At 36.6% G+C, this 20,518-nt stretch overlaps 1 protein-coding gene across 1 annotated transcript in view; it reads left to right on the top strand.

Moving 5' to 3' along the window:
- Positions 1-20,518, top strand: part of LOC134669455 (ATP synthase subunit b, mitochondrial) — a 98,394-nt gene that overhangs the window by 3,388 nt on the left and 74,488 nt on the right. The gene's annotated exons all lie outside the window — the stretch shown is intronic.

Here is a 20,518-nt window from a genome sequence, read left to right as displayed (position 1 = left end):
CAGTCCTTATTTAAGATTTACAATAAATGGGTTGTTCCAAATGGTGCTAGATGGTGCACAATGTGCACATGCCAATTATGTCATGATGAAGCGGGTCACTTTTCAGCAGAAAAGGCTATGGAAAAGATGAATCACGATTACTGGTTTCCAAAGCTAAATACATTCGTCAAAAATTACGTGTCTTCTAATCTTCTTACATGAATTGTGCTTACAATATAAGTACCACAGCCAAAGCAACTGGTTATTTGCATCCCATCTAAAGGCGATCAGCCATTTCATACATTTCATATGGACCATCTTGGACCATTTATTCGGAGTAGATAGACAAGGAAATATGTACCTACATATTATTAGCTATCATTGACGGTTTCAATAAATTTATATTTCGTAAAAACTGTTAAGAACGTCACAGACTAAAACGACTATAAAAAAAAAAACATATTATTTGATACTTATAGGAGTCCTGAAGATCTCAGATCGCGGAACTAGTTTTACGTTCATTTCGTTCATTTCATTTATTGCTGAACTATGGTTACATAAAGGTTTTAACGTGTATTAATTAAGTGCATGCATGGTTACCCTGTCGGAGCATAGCAACAGATAATATTCTAAAACTAATTACTAAATATGATTAATACATAGTCAAAGATCAAGTAGCATTCAGTTAAACAATAGGAATTCATTACAATTAAAATAAAGGAATAATACAGATTCAAGTAAAAAATGTAAGACATAATACTCTTAATAATACTCAAAACAAGACGGCTGGCAAAACGCCTTCTGAGATAACTAGTCTATGGACAGACAAGCGTTAACACAACTGAAGCCGCTGTACTTTAATTATTTAGTCGAAACATTTACGCAGCAAACTTTATTTGAAATTAGAGAGTTGGCTAAAGAAAACACAGAAAAGAATCAAAACTACATGGCGAAAACATTTTTAATCAGCAAAGAGCACCATCTGTGTTTTTCAAGGAAGGAGACCTGGTTATGATACCGAATCAACACAATCCCGCTACTAGCAAAAGCAAAAAGTTAAGTCCAAAATTTAAGGGCCCTCAAGATAACTGCTGTACCTACTCGACAACGACCGCTACGAAATACTAAGCATTGACGGACACTAAACGCAAGTACCTACAAGAGTATTTATCTATTTATCCGGCACATCACTTAAAAAGATAGATTACCTACCTACCTACCTACATTTCAATGTGATAAGGACACTGTAGTAGAATCATCTGATGCGTTAGCGTCAGATAACGAATAAAAACTATTATATAGGTAGGTACCTAGTTTTTAATTGTAGTTTTTAATTATATTATACGAGTATGTTTAATATAAGTATGTGTGTCATAATTTCATAAAGAATAATGACAGACCTTCATAGTCCCACAACCCTTTGATTTCAGTTACCGATAAGCTCTGCGGCGCCACATGTGCGCCAACCACGCAATAGATTGTATGCTGCCAATCGAAATGTTGATGCCGAAATGCAAGCAGTACTCACATGGTGAAGGATGCTGAAGCATAAGCGGTAGGTACTCACTAATAGTGGCGCTCAAACGTTATAGACAATAACTTTCATAAGGTTAATCCTATAAATTAGGGTTTAAGCAAAAAAGCATAATATTATGTGTAAATCAAAATTGCAAAGGGCCTTTTCACATATAAAACTAAAAGTCAGTAACAGTCACACCTTAATTAAGTACCTAATCACCACAATTATCATTTAAATATATAGTCATGTTTTATTATTTTCATAGAACTGCCGAAAAAAAGCACCCACTACTTATTTCAGTCTGAATTGTCAGACTTTAGTAACCCTATAAATAAAGCATTAATGAGCAGGTAATGCAAGTACCTACAAGTTTAACTGCAATGATAACTCATTTTCGCCATTTTGTCCCTAACGCCCTTTGAGCATACGGTAGTCGACATACATTTAAAAAAATCCAAATCGGTTCAGAAATGACAGGGTACTGAGGTAACATACATATAAATAATACAGTCGAATTGATGACAAGATGAGACTTTGCGCCCGCCAAACAAGCAAGCTTTAATATATTCTAAGCCGAAAGAGAATAGTCGTAGAATTTATTGGATCATGTCATCATACATACGTCTGACATTAGATATTGCTTAACAACAACACTTACCTCCTCGCAACAATTTATTACTCTTCATAATTACACTTGTAAGTTATAAAACACAATCTTCTTCCTACGTGTTCGAGGTACGACCCCCTAATGTTCGAAATAGATTAGTAAACCACTGATTTGGCTTTATAAATTTAGTGTCTAATTTGCTGCGTCTTTTACAAAGTAAATATAATAAAATTTATTCGCATTCATTCAAAAATAAATAAAACAATCAATAATAAGTTTTCTACACCCGACTTGATAATCGAATGATATCAATAAATGTGAACTAAAGCCGCAATATATATATAGGTATGCCCAGAGATCTGACTTATCTATAAGATAGAAGTATCTAAGACACTTAAGATAGGTACCGTTAGAGCAACACCGGCTTCCGACATGTCGGAACTGTCGGAAGGGAGAAGCCCAAGCGATATCTTATCGCAGGTACAAATTAGTACAGTCATTATATCCAAAAAACCGACCCTACCCGTGATTAATTAGTTCTTGGATTTTTTTTTCGTAGGTCCCTCGGGGGGATCACTGGGAGTGTAAATTCAAAAAGTAGGCTGAATCAGGCTCCTGCGTATATTCGAAAAATGTTTTTTTTTCCAAAAAAACGGTTTTTCTTCAATAACTCGGCCATTTTTGATTTTACAGTAAAACCGTAAGGACAAAAATTGTAGGAAATTTGATTCTCTACAAGTTAGTCCAGTCATTATATCCAAAAAACCGTCCCTTACCGTGAATAATCAGTTCTTGGATTTTTTTTTCGTACGTCCCTCGGGGGAATCACTGGGAGTGTAAATTCAAAAAGTAGACTGAATCAGGGTCCTGTGTATATTCGAAAAACGGTTTTTCTTGAATAACTTGGTCATTTTTGATTTTACAGTAAAACCGTGAGGACAAAAATTTTAGAAAATTTGATTCTCTACAAGTTTGGTCCTCACAATTTTTCTTCTAGGATCGATAGTTCGGAAATAAAATTTGAAAAAAGCGACAAATTCAAAATATTTTCAACATCTCGTTTATTTTCAACTTTACGACATAAATGAAGAGGACTAAACTTGTAGAGAATCAAATTCTGAACAATTTAGGTTCCCACCTTTTTTCCCCCAAAATCGATATTTTAGAAATTAAACCTGAAAAACGCGACAAATTCAAAATATTATCATTATCTCCTATGTTCGACGCTTTACGGCATAAATGAAGGGAAACAAACTTGTAGAGAATCAAATTTCCTACAATTTTTGTCCTTACGGTTTTACTGTAAAATCAAAAATGGCCGAGTTATTGAAGAAAACCCGTTTTTTTGGAAAAAAACTATTTTTCGAATATACGCAGGAGCCTGATTCAGCCTACTTTTTGAATTTACACTCCCAGTGGCCCACCCGAGGGACCTACGAAAAAAAAATTCAAGAACTAATTATTCACGGGTCAAAATCTATAATGACTGTACTAAAATCATTCTGCCATTTTTAGCGACGGAAACGTGTACAGTAGCACTTCCCACTCACTACATACAAAATCCAAACTGTAATGACAACACAAATACATATAGAAAATGATAAACGTCAAAGGCAAATTTTGCCAACCTCGATCTTTATTGCACATATAATTATAAGTACCTACCTTCGAGCAACACGGAAGGGAGGCGGCATTCGCACTATTTCCCCTCTGCCGAGGTACAAGATTAGCGCGTCAATCTAACTAGCGCGGGTAATAAAACTAGTTGCACTTGGATTTTTCACTAGACCGAGTCCAGACGCGCGCGTGAACACTGCTGCACAAAAATGCCTGTTTGCTCGGTTTTTTGTTATAAAAAGAGGTCGGGGACATCAAATTTACAAAAAGAAAGTGTTACATTTCACATGTAATATTTTTTTTTACATATCATACGTTAAATTACATTTAAATACAATTATTATATTTTAGTCTCAAGTAATTGTTGGATTTATCGATTTTGCTCGCTCAGTACAAATTGCGGATCGGTCGAGCGACAAATCCGACTTCACATCTCTCAGAATACAATGACATACTTCAACGAAAATGTGTTAGTGTGCGTGTTGTGACACTAGTCACTCGTCCGTACACAAAAAGAGATCGAGGTTTGCAAGATTTGTCTTTGACGTGTGTCATTTTCTATGTATTTGTGTCGTCATTACAGATTGGATTTTGTATGTAAGTGTGTGAGAAATGCGACTGTGTGCACCTTTCCCCCCGCGAAAAATGGCAGAAAGATTTGTACGGCGAGATATCGCTTGGGCCCCTCCCTTCCGACGTGTCGGAAGCCGGTGTTGCTCGAAGGTACCTACAAATGGCGTATGGCTTTTTGTGTACACGCATCGCCGTAGGTACAGTTGTGCGAATGCCGTCTACCTTCCCGGTTTTGCTCGAAGAAGATACCATGAGTCATTGACAGTGTCAAAACTGATATACAGTCGCACCAATAAAAGTCTGCAGCGGATCTGATAGCCCACGCAGTGAAAGTGTTATGTATGTATATGTCATAAATTCATACAAGTTTGATGTTTAAAATGACACTTGCACTGCGTGGGCTATCAAAATCGCTGCAGACTTTTTATGATCTGACTATATTATACTATACGCTCACGACTACGTAAGTAATTTACTTTTTATACATCTCGCTCGCACTAATATGCGAGTACGAATGACATCAATTTCAGTTTATAGGTTAATGAGTAAGTACTTAATTTAATGACGTAATGAAAAAAAAACAAATCGCTTATAGTGAATATTTATGTACAAAATATAAAGTTACAACGTACTTACAGATAAATTAGACAATAAAAGACATTTCACACTTACTTAATTCATTAAATTTAAAATTTTATACCTATATACGTAATATCTTATTAAAATACCTAGTAAAATTAACAACATTTCAAAACACTCATCATGAAGGATAAAGTGTGTTGACATTTATATTTAAAAAAAATTTCTAGTCTCAACATGTCACGCGGTCACTATCCAAGGTTCACATGTTCCTTCGGCTCTCTCCGTCTCCTCAGCATGACGCAAGAGATTATGCGGTGAGTATTAAAGCCAGACCAGATAGCACCGCGCTGAAGTGAGTCCAGGATTTAGGTATACATAATAATAAAGTTTCTATACACTTAGGTATTCAAGGTTCACGTCTCCTTCCTTTGGCTCTTTCTGTCTTCTCAATGTGACACAGGAGATTACAGTGAGTATGAAAGCTAGACTAGCTAGCACCGCGCTGGAGTATGCCCAGGATTTATACATAATTAAGTTTCTATACACTTATTCAAGGTTCACGTCTCCTTCCTTTAGCTCTTTCTGTCTTCTCAATATGACGCAGGAGATTACAGTGAGTATGAAAGCTAGACTAGCTAGCACCGCGCTGGAGTAAGCCCAGGATTTATAATTAAGTTTCTATATACTATCCAAGGTTCACGTCTCCTTTCTTTGGCTCTTTCTGTCTTCTCAGTATGACGCAAAAGATTATAGTGAGTATGAAAGCCAGACCAGGTACTTAAGACTGCGCTGGAGTAAGCCCAGGATTTATAATTAAGTTTCTATATACTATCCAACGTTCACGTCCTTCCTTTGGCTCTTTCTGTCTTCTCAGTATGACGCAAGAGATTATGGTGAGTATGAAAGCCACACCAGCTAGGACTGCGCTGGAGTAAGCCCAGGATTTATAATTAAATGTCTATATACTATCCAAGGTTCACGTCTCCTTCTTTTGGCTCTTTCTGTCTTCTCAGTATGACGCAAGAGATTACAGTGAGTATGTAAGCCAGACCAGCTAAGACTGAGCTGGAGTAAGCCCAGGATTTATAATTAAGTTTCTATAGGTACACTATCCAAGGGTCACGGTTCCTTCCTTTGGCTCTTTTTGTCTTCTCAGTATGACGCAGGAGGTTACGGTGAGTATGAAAGCTAGACCAGCTAGCACCGAACTGGAGTACCCCACCCAGGGTGCGAAGTGATCGTTCTGGAGGAGACACTGGGAACCGCGAGTGAACGCGCACGTGAACCCTGGAAAGAAAGCAAAATAAAGTGGGAGTGCCAATATGTGATACCTTCGATATATTTATAATATAGTGGGATTTTCTGAGTTGAGAAACAAATGTAGGTATTGAGGTTTGGCAAAACTTTCAAACACGCATTAAGGAAAGAAAGTGTTACTCGTTTTGTTTTAAGAGTTATCGAAGTAAGGCTACAGAACGTGTAACGTGTGATTGGACCTTCGAGCAACACCGGCTTCCGACACGTCGGAAGGGAGGGGCCCAAGCGATATCTCGCCGTACAAATCTTTCTGCCATTTTTCGCGGGGGGAAAGGTGCACACAGTCGCATTTCTCACACACTTACATACAAAATCCAATCTGTAATGACGACACAAATACATAGAAAATGACACATGTCAAAGACAAATCTTGCAAACCTCGATCTCTTTTTGTGTACGGACGAGTGACTAGTGTCACAACACGCACCCTAACACATTTTCGTTGAAGTATGTCATTGTATTCTGAGAGATGTGAAGTCGGATTTGTCGCTCGACCGATCCGCAATTTGTACTGAGCGAGCAAAATCGATAAATCCAACAATTACTTGAGACTAAAATATAATAATTGTATTTAAATGTAATTTAACGTATGATATGTAAAAAAAAATATTACATGTGAAATGTAACACTTTCTTTTTGTAAATTTGATGTCCCCGACCTCTTTTTATAACAAAAAACCGAGCAAACAGGCATTTTTGTGCAGCACGCGCGTGTGAGAAAAGCGAATTAAAATAGCTGTCTAAGTAAATAAGGAGAAACCCCACTTCCATGTAAATAAGCAAATTTAAATATAAAACTCAAAATGAATAATCAATATTACTTCTATTCCCATTACTGCCTAATAACACTATGTTTGGCGTATAATTTAGGCATAACTTGTCGTTAGTTATTTATTTACCTTGGTTCAAAGTATATACAACTGCTAAAACAATCACTGGTTGTTATTGGGGTTATAAGTATCATAAATAAAATAATAAACACTACATGTGTTGAAAATAAAACTGTTTATTAAAGTCAATCATCCTATTTATTCACCTTATTATCAACAACTAATAAATATAATTACTAAGAGTAATTATTCACTAAGAGATGATTGAATTAATTAATCCATCTATTTAATTAATCAAGTAAATACTTAATTATTATAATACATATTATTAATTATCAACATAGTATTTACTTAACTTTGAATATTCCTTTGGCGACGATTAACTCAGTGCTGATGCTCAAAGCAGACTGACCCAAATGAATTTGGTCGGGCCCTTTTATGCCCATCGCTAGCCAGCCACTTGCACCTGGTTAATTATGCCACTTGTCATTCCACAAATGACGTCACAATCGTGGTTTCTCATGTACCTCGTCCATTTATCGAAATATCCAACATAAAATGATTATAACATCTTTTCATTAAATTCCGTTATACATAATTACTAATCAGTAATATATATACATAATAAATCACTTAAAAGTAATGTACAAATCTTAGTAGTAGGTTAACTACTATATTATTATTAAAGTTACCACTACCCCTGTTTCTCTTATCTACCGTGGTTTCGTATCGTACCCACATAAATCACCAATTGTGTAAACTTCACGTGAAGTTGTGTTTAAGTGTTTAAATAGTGCAATATATTATCAACATTGGACTTCAAAGAGAAACAGGTCAGTTTCATACGTAATACAATTTGTACATAGGATAATAATATTCTAACACGGCCATACTGACTTGTACTTCGTTCCCGAAGTACACCTCATTATGGTCTGTTAGGTAAGTATTGTATGAACATACAATTTCGATACCCATTACTATAGTTTGGCCAGAGACTGTCTCATCTCAAACATAGATAGAAATAATCATATTATATTTGCCTTATGCTAGTACTAGCACCCAATAAAAACAAAATATAAGATAAACATATACATATATATTGCGCATCTCTCTTTTTTTTTTTCAGGCCAACACTTCAAATGCACCATTTTTTTTTTTGCATTTCTCTTTTTTTTTTTTCAGGCCAACACGTGTACAAATGCACCAGTTATTTCTTTTTGCATTTCTCTCTCTCTTTTTTTTTTTTCACCATGGATTTCTCAACTTCATCAAGCATTCTTTCATACATCATTCTCTTTTTTTTTTTCATTGGCCATAAAGTGATATATGACTTGCTCATAACATCACCATCATCATCGTCAGTCATATGACCAACCAACATACATCTCTTACATACATCTCTTTACTTTGTCTTTTTTTTTATAATACATAAATTATCACCATAAGTATATAAACTTCTTAGTCCCATAGCAAGCTCAACTAGCTTATGTTTCGGGCACTAGAAGACGATAGAGATGTATAAATATATTTATGCATATGTACATAAATATTCATACTTATATACATAAAATAAACATTCACGGCTAAGGAACAAATCCTTCCGATAAACACACAAATAGATGTACCCACTGGGTATCGAACCCGGGAACTCCAACCTGGTAGGCAATCTCTTCTTTTTTTTTTGACAAATGAAAACGCCAACACATGAAAGTTTCCAATCCAAGACCTCCAACCTCCGTAAAACTTACTAAGTTCTTCTTCTATAAGCTTACAACCACAATAAATAATGAACTTAAAAGTGGGGAAATAAAACTAAGCTTTACGTATCTGTTCAATACAAAATTATTTTGGCATTCAGCTGGCATTTAGATGGTCGGGGAGGCCTTGTACAACATGGAGGCGGTCAGTTGAGAAGGAGGCTGACTCAAGTGGACTCGACTGGAAAGAGCTGGAAGTAGCTGCTCAAAATTGTGACAAATGGAAAATAATTCTGCGAGCCCTATGTCCCTAATTAATTTACAATAAATTATGTTTAAAAACCATTCTCCTGCCACTGGTAACGTCTATCCTACAAGGAGATCTTATCCTTTATTGTTTAACAGAAATAAACATTTTTTTTCATTTTCATTCTATTAGAACTTCCTACGTTGGATCGCTCCTAAGAATTTTATATAAACCTAACCTAACATAATTTTTAACTCCGTTCGGCCATCCCACAAAACAACTAGGTACTCTAAAAGTCAGTGGTCAGAATTCTCTATAATGTATTCAATATGTATAGATCTATCTCTGAAGCTTCGATGGCAAAAATGCGGTTACATATAATAGGAAACGTACTTCTTCTTAAATGTTTTTTTTTTTGAGCTTCGATCGTAACTGTATTTAAACCTATTTAGCAGATAACGAGATAATCTCCTAGTTGAATCTTAATTGTGCAAAAGAACTTATCGTACAAAGGCGTACTTTTCATACAAAAGTCATTCTCTAGGACAGCGGTATTATGGTCGCATTTTATCACCCGCCATTCCATGAGTTACTCTCGTATTACATTTTTGTTAGAACGTGACAGGCATGGTGGCAAATGACAAAGAGCCGACCGTATTAGCCCTACAGAAGGTCATAGGTACAAAATTGCCTAGTACAATTAATTACCACCTGACCATGTGAATGGTGGTACATATACATATAACGGTTTAAAATATTGTATTATTATTTATTTACGTTCCTTACAAGTCAGCTAGACGAATTTTCCTAAAGGAATACGTTTATCTTATACTCATTAATCGATCGTACCTACTCTAAGTTGTGTATTTTTCTTTTTTTTTTTTAATAAAGTAATTTTATTACCAAGAGAATATGTCCTTTTTATTTACTGAATAATTTTCATGTGCAAAACACTACCTTTCAACTTTCACGGTTTCAAAACATTATTTACTAATACGGGACTTCAATTTTATTACCTCTGATAACCACAAGAACAACTGACTAGTCTACTTTTTGTACGACGTAATTAGGATTGTTCATTTTTTTTAGACCCCCATTTTTATTTTATTTTCTGAAAATATAGGTTAATTTAAGATACCAATTTGAATGATTTAGTAATTCGTGGCTCGGTTGAATATTTATAATTTATTGAAAATATGAGATATGACTTCTCGTAAATTACATGTCGTCGGCTGATTAGGATAATGCACAAGCAACAACAAGCATTAAAAAAATAGTTGTCATTGTCAATTGATTGTAACAACATTTGACAATGTACGTCAAGTTGCTAATTTATCAAAATAAAGCAAACTTTACAAATAATAATATTAATTTAGTAAACTAATCAATTATGCACGTGAAATATGAAACATATGGTTTAACGAAACAACAGTAAATGAAAACCGAGCTTTATTGTCAAATCAGAGTTACGAATGTGGGTTGTGGGTGCACCAAATGTGATTCTGGTTGTGATCGCAGTTGTACAGCCAGGTGAATTAGCAGTGAAATTCTTCGTTATTTTTGAGAAGGCCCTCCTCCAGTATTGCACATGTTGATGTCCTGTCGGAGCGAAGTCAAACGGAGAACAGGTTGTACCATCGTTCGTAGTCGTTGTCGTGAAAAAGAATCATCCTTACATAATTTTAAAAGTGCAAGTTATCTCGTGAAGTGGTTATCCATTTAGATTGGCATAATTATTATCATTTATCAGTGATTTTATTGCACAATTTTTGTTGGAACTGCTTAATAAACAGTTCAAGTTACTTATAGCGTTTTACTCATTTCGTCCTTTTGTCCGTTAGGCCTATTTGATAAGAAAACTGTTAAGTAATGTTGATTTCCACATTAAGTACTGAACATTAATTGAAAATTGCATAGTTTTAAAAAGCAATATTAATACATTTTACAGGATTTTCAATATTATTGAAAACGATCGTAAATGTCAATGTCAAGTATTCCGACTGGACATACCGGGTGTGGCCTGTAACACGATCAAATAATTAAAACATAGAATGTACTCCTCAAACGGTGACACTTTTGTTCTACAACTTTTAAAAATTATGAGGTATTTAGACTCCCTATTTTTCATACAAAATAAATATTATCTTCAATGGACGCCATCGCCACGCCATATCATTGTGATTGACGTTTCTTGTCATGCCTTAAACATAACGAAATTCGTAATACATTGCGTCTTAGAATTAACTTTAAAGTGTATTACAAATCAAACCACAAGTTATTTTTAAAAGTCGCTGAACAAATGTTGGTCAGTATGAGGAGCACAGCCTACAGTGTAATTTTTTGCTCATATTACAGGCCACACCCGGTATAACGTCTGCAGTACATTGCTGGCTCGATTAATTTTGTTAGAAAATAACAGAAAATTATTTTTTCATTTTAATTAATTGAAACTATTTGGACTTAATTCCTCATTACTTAAAGGGCGTATATTTTAATTTTTTGATCTTATTACAAGCCACACCCTGTATAACAATTTCCCAAATTAATAAAAAAGTAGGTAAACAAAAACATGTTTTATTATTCACAACTCTTTATTAAGTCTTGTCAACCATGATATCAGTAGCTTGAACTGCAACATCTACCTGGAAATTAGAAATTATATCTTTTTAAAACAGAAAATAAATAGATACCACGACCCTACCAATAAAGTGAGCTTTTAAATACTTAATTGTAGTAAATTAATATTAATTTTATACTTACATCAACGTGATTCTCACAGCAATACTGTGTGTAACACGTGAAGTAGGTAGGTATTCCAAGTTTAATTCACGGCACCATCTTTCACGTCGTAGGTCTTCGTGGATTCGAACTATTATTTTTGTGAATCATTCCCACACATAGGAATAAGGTTTTTGATATATTATTAAGCAATGAAATATACTGTTTAGGTATTAATTATAAATCAAATTGTAACAAACAAGCGCAGCAGTTTAACTGAAAAATTTTGTTATGACAATCGATGACAATGATAACTTTGACAATACGTGAGTGACGGATTTATTTACTATGGTTCGATAACTTTTATTATGCAATGACTTTACATTCAGCCCAGGTGAAGGTCAAACTAAGGTCATAAGGATATTTGTTGAAATATCTTCAATCCTCAATTATTATATCGCAGCAAATGTCGGAAACTGTTTAAAAACCTTATATCTCGAAATGGTTTTCGAAATAGAACATTTGAAAAAAAATGAACAATCCTAATTGTCTAAAGTTGTCACTGAGGTATCTCTTATTTTAGTAGTCATTTAATATTCAATCAATTAGTAAATTTATTAAGCTAACTGGAAGCATACTATCAAAAACGCTTTTATGTCAAAATTATAAAACACGTATTACTATCTGTACACGGAACTAGCAGTAAGTCTCCTATCTTACGACGGTATGTACAAAATTGTAAATAACCGTTATTACTATTTATGCAAGTATCACGACTACAGACTGTTGTATATCGATAAGCTTACGAGGAGCTTGAAGATTAAAAAGTATGCTGACTTTATCCTATACAGTACTTTACAACGACCTGACAGTTGAATATTATTTATTTTATTTCATTTACTGTTCTTACTTATTTAAACAGTCTCTTGTATCTTTAAGATATGTGACTTCGATATCAGACTATTAAAAAAACTAACCTAAGTAACTGGCATTATATAAATATTAAGTACCTAACAGATATTATAATAATATTTATTATCGTGTCAATCGTAACAAAAATAAGAAATAATGTGACTATTCAAATACAAAGAACGTACAAGGGCATTTTCACTTTCCCGTATACCGTTAACGGTCGGTTAAGAAAAGTCACAAAACTGACGATCAATATCAAAACCGTGACACTTAAATAAAGTATCAAATTCGTAACTAAACCGGCAGCTGAACGTGACTTGAAATACCTAACTTATGACACGCGGTAAGTTACAATTCAAATGCCCATTATATTTAACCGCTTAGCTAAATTCAAACGTAGTCTTTAATGGAGACCTCAAACTCTTCTAATAAAATAAGATTAGAGTTGTAGCTAACTGATTTCGAAAAATAATTATCCGGGCTATAAATAACGTTATTTCAACGTTTTCACAAATAACCCTTTTTTATTCTCCTATTCAATCATTAACCAAATCGTCGTTTTAAATAGAATATATTTATTTAAGTCTCATTATGGCTGGTTACATACGACCGGTTATAAAAAGAGCAGATGTTTACGTTTATCCAAATCAGTAACTATTCGTAGGTAGTTTCGCGGTGAAGGTAATAATACTGATGTTGACGACGTTTAAGGTATTTAACATAAATAGTCCTACTTTTTAAATTAAACCAAATTTTAACATACCAGAAACAACATAGGTAATTCATCAGTCATCCTTCCAGACAGGCGCCACTCCGCAGCGTCTCACAGGCGCGGCAGTTTCTGTTTCGCGATTTCCTTTAAGCTGTTTGCTGCTGTTCTTCATAAAAAGTGTCATGCTTAGTATACCAAATATCTTGTTTCACCTGGGGTTTTCACTGAAAATGAGATACCAGCAGTGTCCTTGTGTCCAGTATAGCGCAGCATACAGTTCTTAGAGTTGGGTAGCGTCCGGCTTTTGACTAGCATAATCAGTCGTATACTCGTACTGCTCCTGAAACATTAGTTTTGTAGGCATAGAATGTGTGTAACATCCCACTTCTGATGTGAGAAAAGCGAATTAAAATAGCTGTCTAAGTAAATAAGGAGAAACCCCACTTCCATGTAAATAAGCAAATTTAAATATAAAACTCAAAATGAATAATCAATATTACTTCTATTCCCATTACTGCCTAATAACACTATGTTTGGCGTATAATGTACGACGTAATAATGGACGACATGTGAAGACGTATTGAGTTTTCTAAAAGAACAGGTGAGCTCCGACGAATATTATGTAGAAAAAAGGGTTATTAAAACAGAAAGACATGCTTCATTCTTAATTGGCATCCCCGAAAATATTTATGACACTTTCAACTCGCCTACTGTGTGGCCCGCGCGCGTGCGATTCACAGAGTGGTTTCGAAGCGGCCCCCGCGCAGCGCGGGGTCACCAACGTCATCACTCCGGCGCAGAGCTACCGACCGCCGCTACCGGCGCTCAGTCGTAGCGACAACAATGCACCCGCACTAAACGTAATTCGTAAACCCGATGCACCACGTAAACTAGTTGTATTTCATCAAAACATTCGCGCACTCGACAACAAGACTCGGAAGATAGAAATACTGTTGCGTAACGAACTAAAATGCGATGTGCTTGCAATCACAGAACATTGGTTAACTGACGACAAATTAAAATGTGTCTGTATAGATGACTTTAGATTAATTTCAAGTTTCTGCCGGTCGAGTTACGAACACGGCGGCTCTTGTATATATGTACGTAAAAACGTTAAAGCTGTTGAAAATGTGTACATAACTGCACTGTCTGAGGAACGATATTGTGAAATATCTGCAGTCGATTTAATAGATTTTAAAATTACTATTGTGTGTATTTACAGGTCTAATTGTGGAATTACTAGTAACGACTTTATCTGGTACCTAGAACGCCTGCTCGATAAAATAAATACTGTCGATCGAGACTGTATAATATTAGGCGATACTAACATAGACGATACAGAAAGCAGTGTGAGACCAGAATTAAAAAAATTGTATGATTTACTTGCGACTCATGACTTTAGGAATGTGGTGAACTTTCCGACTAGAGTGACGGCCACCACATCCACCAATCTAGACCATGTCTACTGGAACGGCGATCGCTCGGTGCTGCGCGCGGCGCCCGTCGTCACACACCTCAGCGACCACCTCGCCATGCGCGCCGAGCTGCTGCGCCCGTGCGCCCCTCCCACCCCCCGTACCCGCCGTGCAAGAGTTATCTCGGCGCGATCCTACCTCGAATTTAGAGTTGCAATCCAAAGCGTAGATTGGGATGAAATCTTACACCGTAACAATGAATCCGTAAGCCGACTAATAATGTCCGTAATTAACGTACTCAAAAATAAATTTGAAATTTGCTTCCCTTTCAAAACTATTAATAACAGAAAATCTGATTCATGGGTAACGAATGATATTTACAACCTTAAAACATTAATGTTCGAAATTATTGACTTAGCAAACCGTATACCCGAAAACGTACACATAACTAATCTTATAGCTAGTATGAGCTTAAAATATAATAGTCTCCTTAATTCAAGAAAGGCCATGTTTTACGGAAATAAAATTGTTAACAGCGCGAACACAACCAAAACTATGTGGGCGGTAATCAACAGGGAAAAAGGTAAGCTACCCCATGACCCAGTGAATTTTACCGACATAATTTTGGACTCAAACGGACTAAAATTTAAAACAAAAAAAGCTGCAGCAGACGCCTTGAACAATGGACTCGCGAGTGCGGCCGCTACATGCGGAGCGCCACCCGCGGACGTACCACGAGCGTGTATTCTGCTTCGCGCTGCCCGCCCGCCCTCAGATCGATGCATTAGACTGAAACCATTTACACCAGACGAAGTATACCGCATTATAACCTGTAGTTTAGCTAAAAAATCAACACTGGATATTTATGAGCTCTCTGTGACGCTGATCAACTCCTCTGCAGCTGAACTGTCTCCAATACTTACCATCATCTACAATAGATGCCTCCATGAAGGCGTTTATCCCGACCCACTAAAGGAAAGCCGCATCTCTCCGCTTTACAAGGGTAAGGGAAGGAGGGACGACCTCGATGGCTATAGACCTGTTGCTATCATTCCCGTATTGGCAAAAATCTTTGAGTACGGTCTAAGCTCGAGGCTAACGGACTTTTTAAAATCAACTGAAGCTCTGTCTGACAAGCAATTCGCATATCGGAAAGGGCGTTCAACTGCCACATTAACACGAGCTGTAGTTCGGCAAATAATGGAGGCCCGCGAGCGCAAAAGCCAAGTCGCTGTACTGTGTTGCGACTTGTCGAAAGCATTCGACGTCGCAGATCACGAAGTCCTGATCAACAAACTGCAGCACTACGGATTCGAAGGCCCAGCTCTTGCATTAATGGCTGACCTATTACGCAACAGGTCGCAAGTTGTGGTCGCTGATAGCGGTCAAGTGCGATCAGATGCAGTTACTACAAATATGGGCGTGGCACAGGGCTCGTCCGTATCAAACATTCTCTTTACGCTACTGCTAAACGACCTTCCGAATGCCATCGATACGGGACAAACGTTCATGTACGCTGATGATGTGGCTGTGGTAGTGGACGCCTCAACCTGTGATGACCTCGAAAAGAAATTAAATTTGACCGCGGCATCAGTGTCAAAGTGGTTTATGGATAATGGACTTATTTTAAACATCAAAAAAACCCAGTACATCCACTTTGACCTCTCTAACCGGCAAACAAGACAGCTGTCAGTATTGGTTAATGGTAAGCTACTCAATCAAGTCAAAAACTCAACGTTTCTTGGGTTCGAGTTGAATAGCAGCCTCACCTGGAGCTGTCATATAGACAAAGTGTGCAGTAGATTAGCTACGGCATGTTTCGCGATTAAACGATTGGCGAGACTACTTCCGACGGAAATGGTTCGAGCGTGTTATTTCGCGTCCATACATTCGCACCTTCAGTATGGAGTCGAACTGTGGGCGGCAGCTGCTGATTGGGAAAGGGTATTTCGTCTACAAAAACGGGCAGTAAGAGCTATAGTGCGAATCCCTCAGACCGAAACTGCCATACCACACTTCAAGTCACTAGGCATTTTAACTCTTCCTTCTCTCTTTATTTTCAATATGGCAGTGACTACACGGGAAGAAGTAGACGCAACGCCAAAAAATTGTAATGTTACCCCGCGCAGGTATGAGACCCGCAGCGCGCGCGCTGGTAAGCTACCTTGCGTGCCACACCGACTCGCAAAGTCCGGAAAGCTCACACACGTCATGGGTCGTAAGATCTATAACCACCTCCCGGGTGAAATCATCGCTGCACAGAGTGCAGCAATATTTAAAGCTAAACTTAAAAAATGGCTTATAGAGCAGGCGTTCTATCACCATAAAGAATTATTTTCTAACAATAGTACCTTAAACTAAGAATGTTATTTACAATTAATTGTATTTAAATTATATACTGTTGACATGTAATCACTCATTACCAATAAAAGATATGAATATGAATATGATATGAATAATTTAGGCATAACTTGTCGTTAGTTATTTATTTACCTTGGTTCAAAGTATATACAACTGCTAAAACAATCACTGGTTGTTATTGGGGTTATAAGTATCATAAATAAAATAATAAACACTACATGTGTTGAAAATAAAACTGTTTATTAAAGTCAATCATCCTATTTATTCACCTTATTATCAACAACTAATAAATATAATTACTAAGAGTAATTATTCACTAAGAGATGATTGAATTAATTAATCCATCTATTTAATTAATCAAGTAAATACTTAATTATTATAATACATATTATTAATTATCAACATAGTATTTACTTAACTTTGAATATTCCTTTGGCGACGATTAACTCAGTGCTGATGCTCAAAGCAGACTGACCCAAATGAATTTGGTCGGGCCCTTTTATGCCCATCGCTAGCCAGCCACTTGCACCTGGTTAATTATGCCACTTGTCATTCCACAAATGACGTCACAATCGTGGTTTCTCATGTACCTCGTCCATTTATCGAAATATCCAACATAAAATGATTATAACATCTTTTCATTAAATTCCGTTATACATAATTACTAATCAGTAATATATATACATAATAAATCACTTAAAAGTAATGTACAAATCTTAGTAGTAGGTTAACTACTATATTATTATTAAAGTTACCACTACCCCTGTTTCTCTTATCTACCGTGGTTTCGTATCGTACCCACATAAATCACCAATTGTGTAAACTTCACGTGAAGTTGTGTTTAAGTGTTTAAATAGTGCAATATATTATCAACATTGGACTTCAAAGAGAAACAGGTCAGTTTCATACGTAATACAATTTGTACATAGGATAATAATATTCTAACACGCGCGTCTGGACTCGGTCTAGTGAAAAATCCAAGTGCAACTAGTTTTATTACCCGCGCTAGATTAGATTGACGCGCTAATCTTGTACCTCGGCAGAGGGGAAATAGTGCGAATGCCGCCTCCCTTCCGTGTTGCTCGAAGGATTGGACTGATTGGCTTAACAGTGACAGCGGACATGGTACAAGTCGATTCACAAGAGCTGGCACGAATGGAATGAATGAGTGAATGAAAATATCTATGTACTCGTATGTATGTATCACATTAACCAATAAAATGGTGGCTCTGACTGTATCCAGGTGTCACTCATACAATGTAAGTTTCTTTAGTTCCATTCGTGCCAGTTTTAGTGAAAATAGCATGCGCAAGCAGATCCTGGTGCCATTAACGCGATGAACCACCACTGGTTTTTATTGGGTAGTCTGATAAGGTGATATCACCGCGAACTGGGGCTGCGCTTCAAGCATTTTCCACTGTAATAAAATGGCACCATTGCTCCATTGCTGAAGTTTTCCTTTCGTGAACCTTGTTGCAAAGAGATAACATCTACCAATAGTCCAGCAATTTTATTTCTGGTTGTAACAGTACTTACAGCTAATCCCCATGTAGAACCCATGGGCCCCCACGAAGGCGACGAGTGACACTGCGCTTATCGCGAGGCCTATCGCCATTCCGACGTCACGCTTGTCCACTGACTCCAACAACACGGTGGTGTGCCATATGAACGCCAAAGCTGAAAAGAAATTATTATTAGATGTTTCTTTAAAATACTCCAGAGCTTCAGAGTCATACGACGTGAACCTAGCCGTCGCCGAAGTTACGCTCTCATTTTAAAACGACATTTTGAATTAACATTTGATAATATGGAAATTCAAGTTACCATAGGCATTCCTGTAGGCCTGCCAATGTCAAATTATAGTACTTCGCGCTCGAATATGCAAGCGCGATAAAGGCAGAGGGAACTTTCTCCTTTTTATGTTCTTCTTGGTATAATTTTCTTTTCTGTGTTTGTGCTTATAAAGTCTGACAAGACATTTCCTTCAGTAGAAAAAAGCGGCAAATTAAAAAAATTTAGGCACAAAGGAGCAATCCCAGGAGTTTTCAGTAAAAGTTTGTTATAATCATGTTGAAAGTTGATATCTGAGGATCCGAAAACTTACTGGTAGTGCCATTGTTATTGATGCTGGATTCCTTTTACATCGAGTGGTTTGGCAATCCATGGAAAAATGTATCTCCTAAGGCTCCCAAAATTTATGCACACCTCCTGGGACTGCGCAAACTCGGATTGCACGCATTTAGGTCCAAACGAAAGGCATTAAAACGATTTCCAGCTTGCTGGGAATGAAATCCCCGAAAGCCTTTATGGGTCTAATTTTACTGGCCTAAAATTATTTTCGATTTCTAAAGTATGATTGACATTAATTAATTAACTTCCTGTTTCAGCGTATACTCGGACTGCTCATGCGCGCCGGGCGGGCGCATCACCAAAGGCGCGTGCGACGATGGCTCCTGCGCCAGCATGTATTCTTTCCACCAAATGATGTATGTGGTGGTTTGGTTGGTCAGCAGTAAGTTACCTGCTTTTAAAATATAATGAATAAATATTTATAAAATTAAATAGAGAAATATATGTTGACTTTTGACGACCGGTCTGACCTAGCCAGTGGGTAGTGATCCTGCCTGTGGACCCGCGATCCTGGGTTTTCGAATCCCGGTAAGGACAATTATTTGTGTGATGAGCACAGATATTTGTTCCTGAGTCATGGTTGCTTTCTATGTATTTAATTTTAAGTATTTGTATATTATATATCGTTGTCTGAGTACCAACAACACAAGCTTTCTTGAGCTTACCGTGGGGCTTAGTCAATTTTTGTAAAAATGTCCTATAATATTTATTTATTATTATTATTTATATGTTATTTTGTTATTATTATGCTACTAAATGTACTTGTATAGGTATACACGTTTATTGATTTTGTTTGCTAAAACTAAAATGGTTGAATTGAGAGCACCTTTTTGTTGGAAATGTGGGTTGGGCTATAGATATTTTAAGAGAAAAAGAGGATTTTATTTGTGGTTAAGTAATGAAAACGTTGATTTTTGAAATTTACAACAGCCATCATCGAATTAAACCGTTGTGAGACATACTAACATTGAATAATTTACGGTTTAGACTCACTTGTTTTTAGTCACTCGCGCGACATGTTTCGGAGAGCCTATGTCTCCTGTTAAGACACCCGTTTTATTAATCCATTAAAAAATATCCTTAACTTCGCATATAACGCTAAAAACATGATAAAATACGTGACTTGATGAATTTTTTATCCGCAATACCAATCCGGCCGGATCCGGCCGGATCCGCCGGATTGAGGCCAAAATCCGGCCGGATCCGGCCGGATTCAAAACCAGTCCGGTTAGCAATCCCTAATTAGGTATTGTGATTGTTTATTTTATTACATATATTATGTTATATTCACGATAAGAAAATT

Source organism: Cydia fagiglandana, chromosome 1, assembly GCF_963556715.1.
Source record: "Cydia fagiglandana chromosome 1, ilCydFagi1.1, whole genome shotgun sequence".
Classification (NCBI taxonomy): Eukaryota; Metazoa; Arthropoda; class Insecta; order Lepidoptera; family Tortricidae; genus Cydia; species Cydia fagiglandana.
This window is presented reverse-complemented; position numbering and strand designations above follow the sequence as displayed.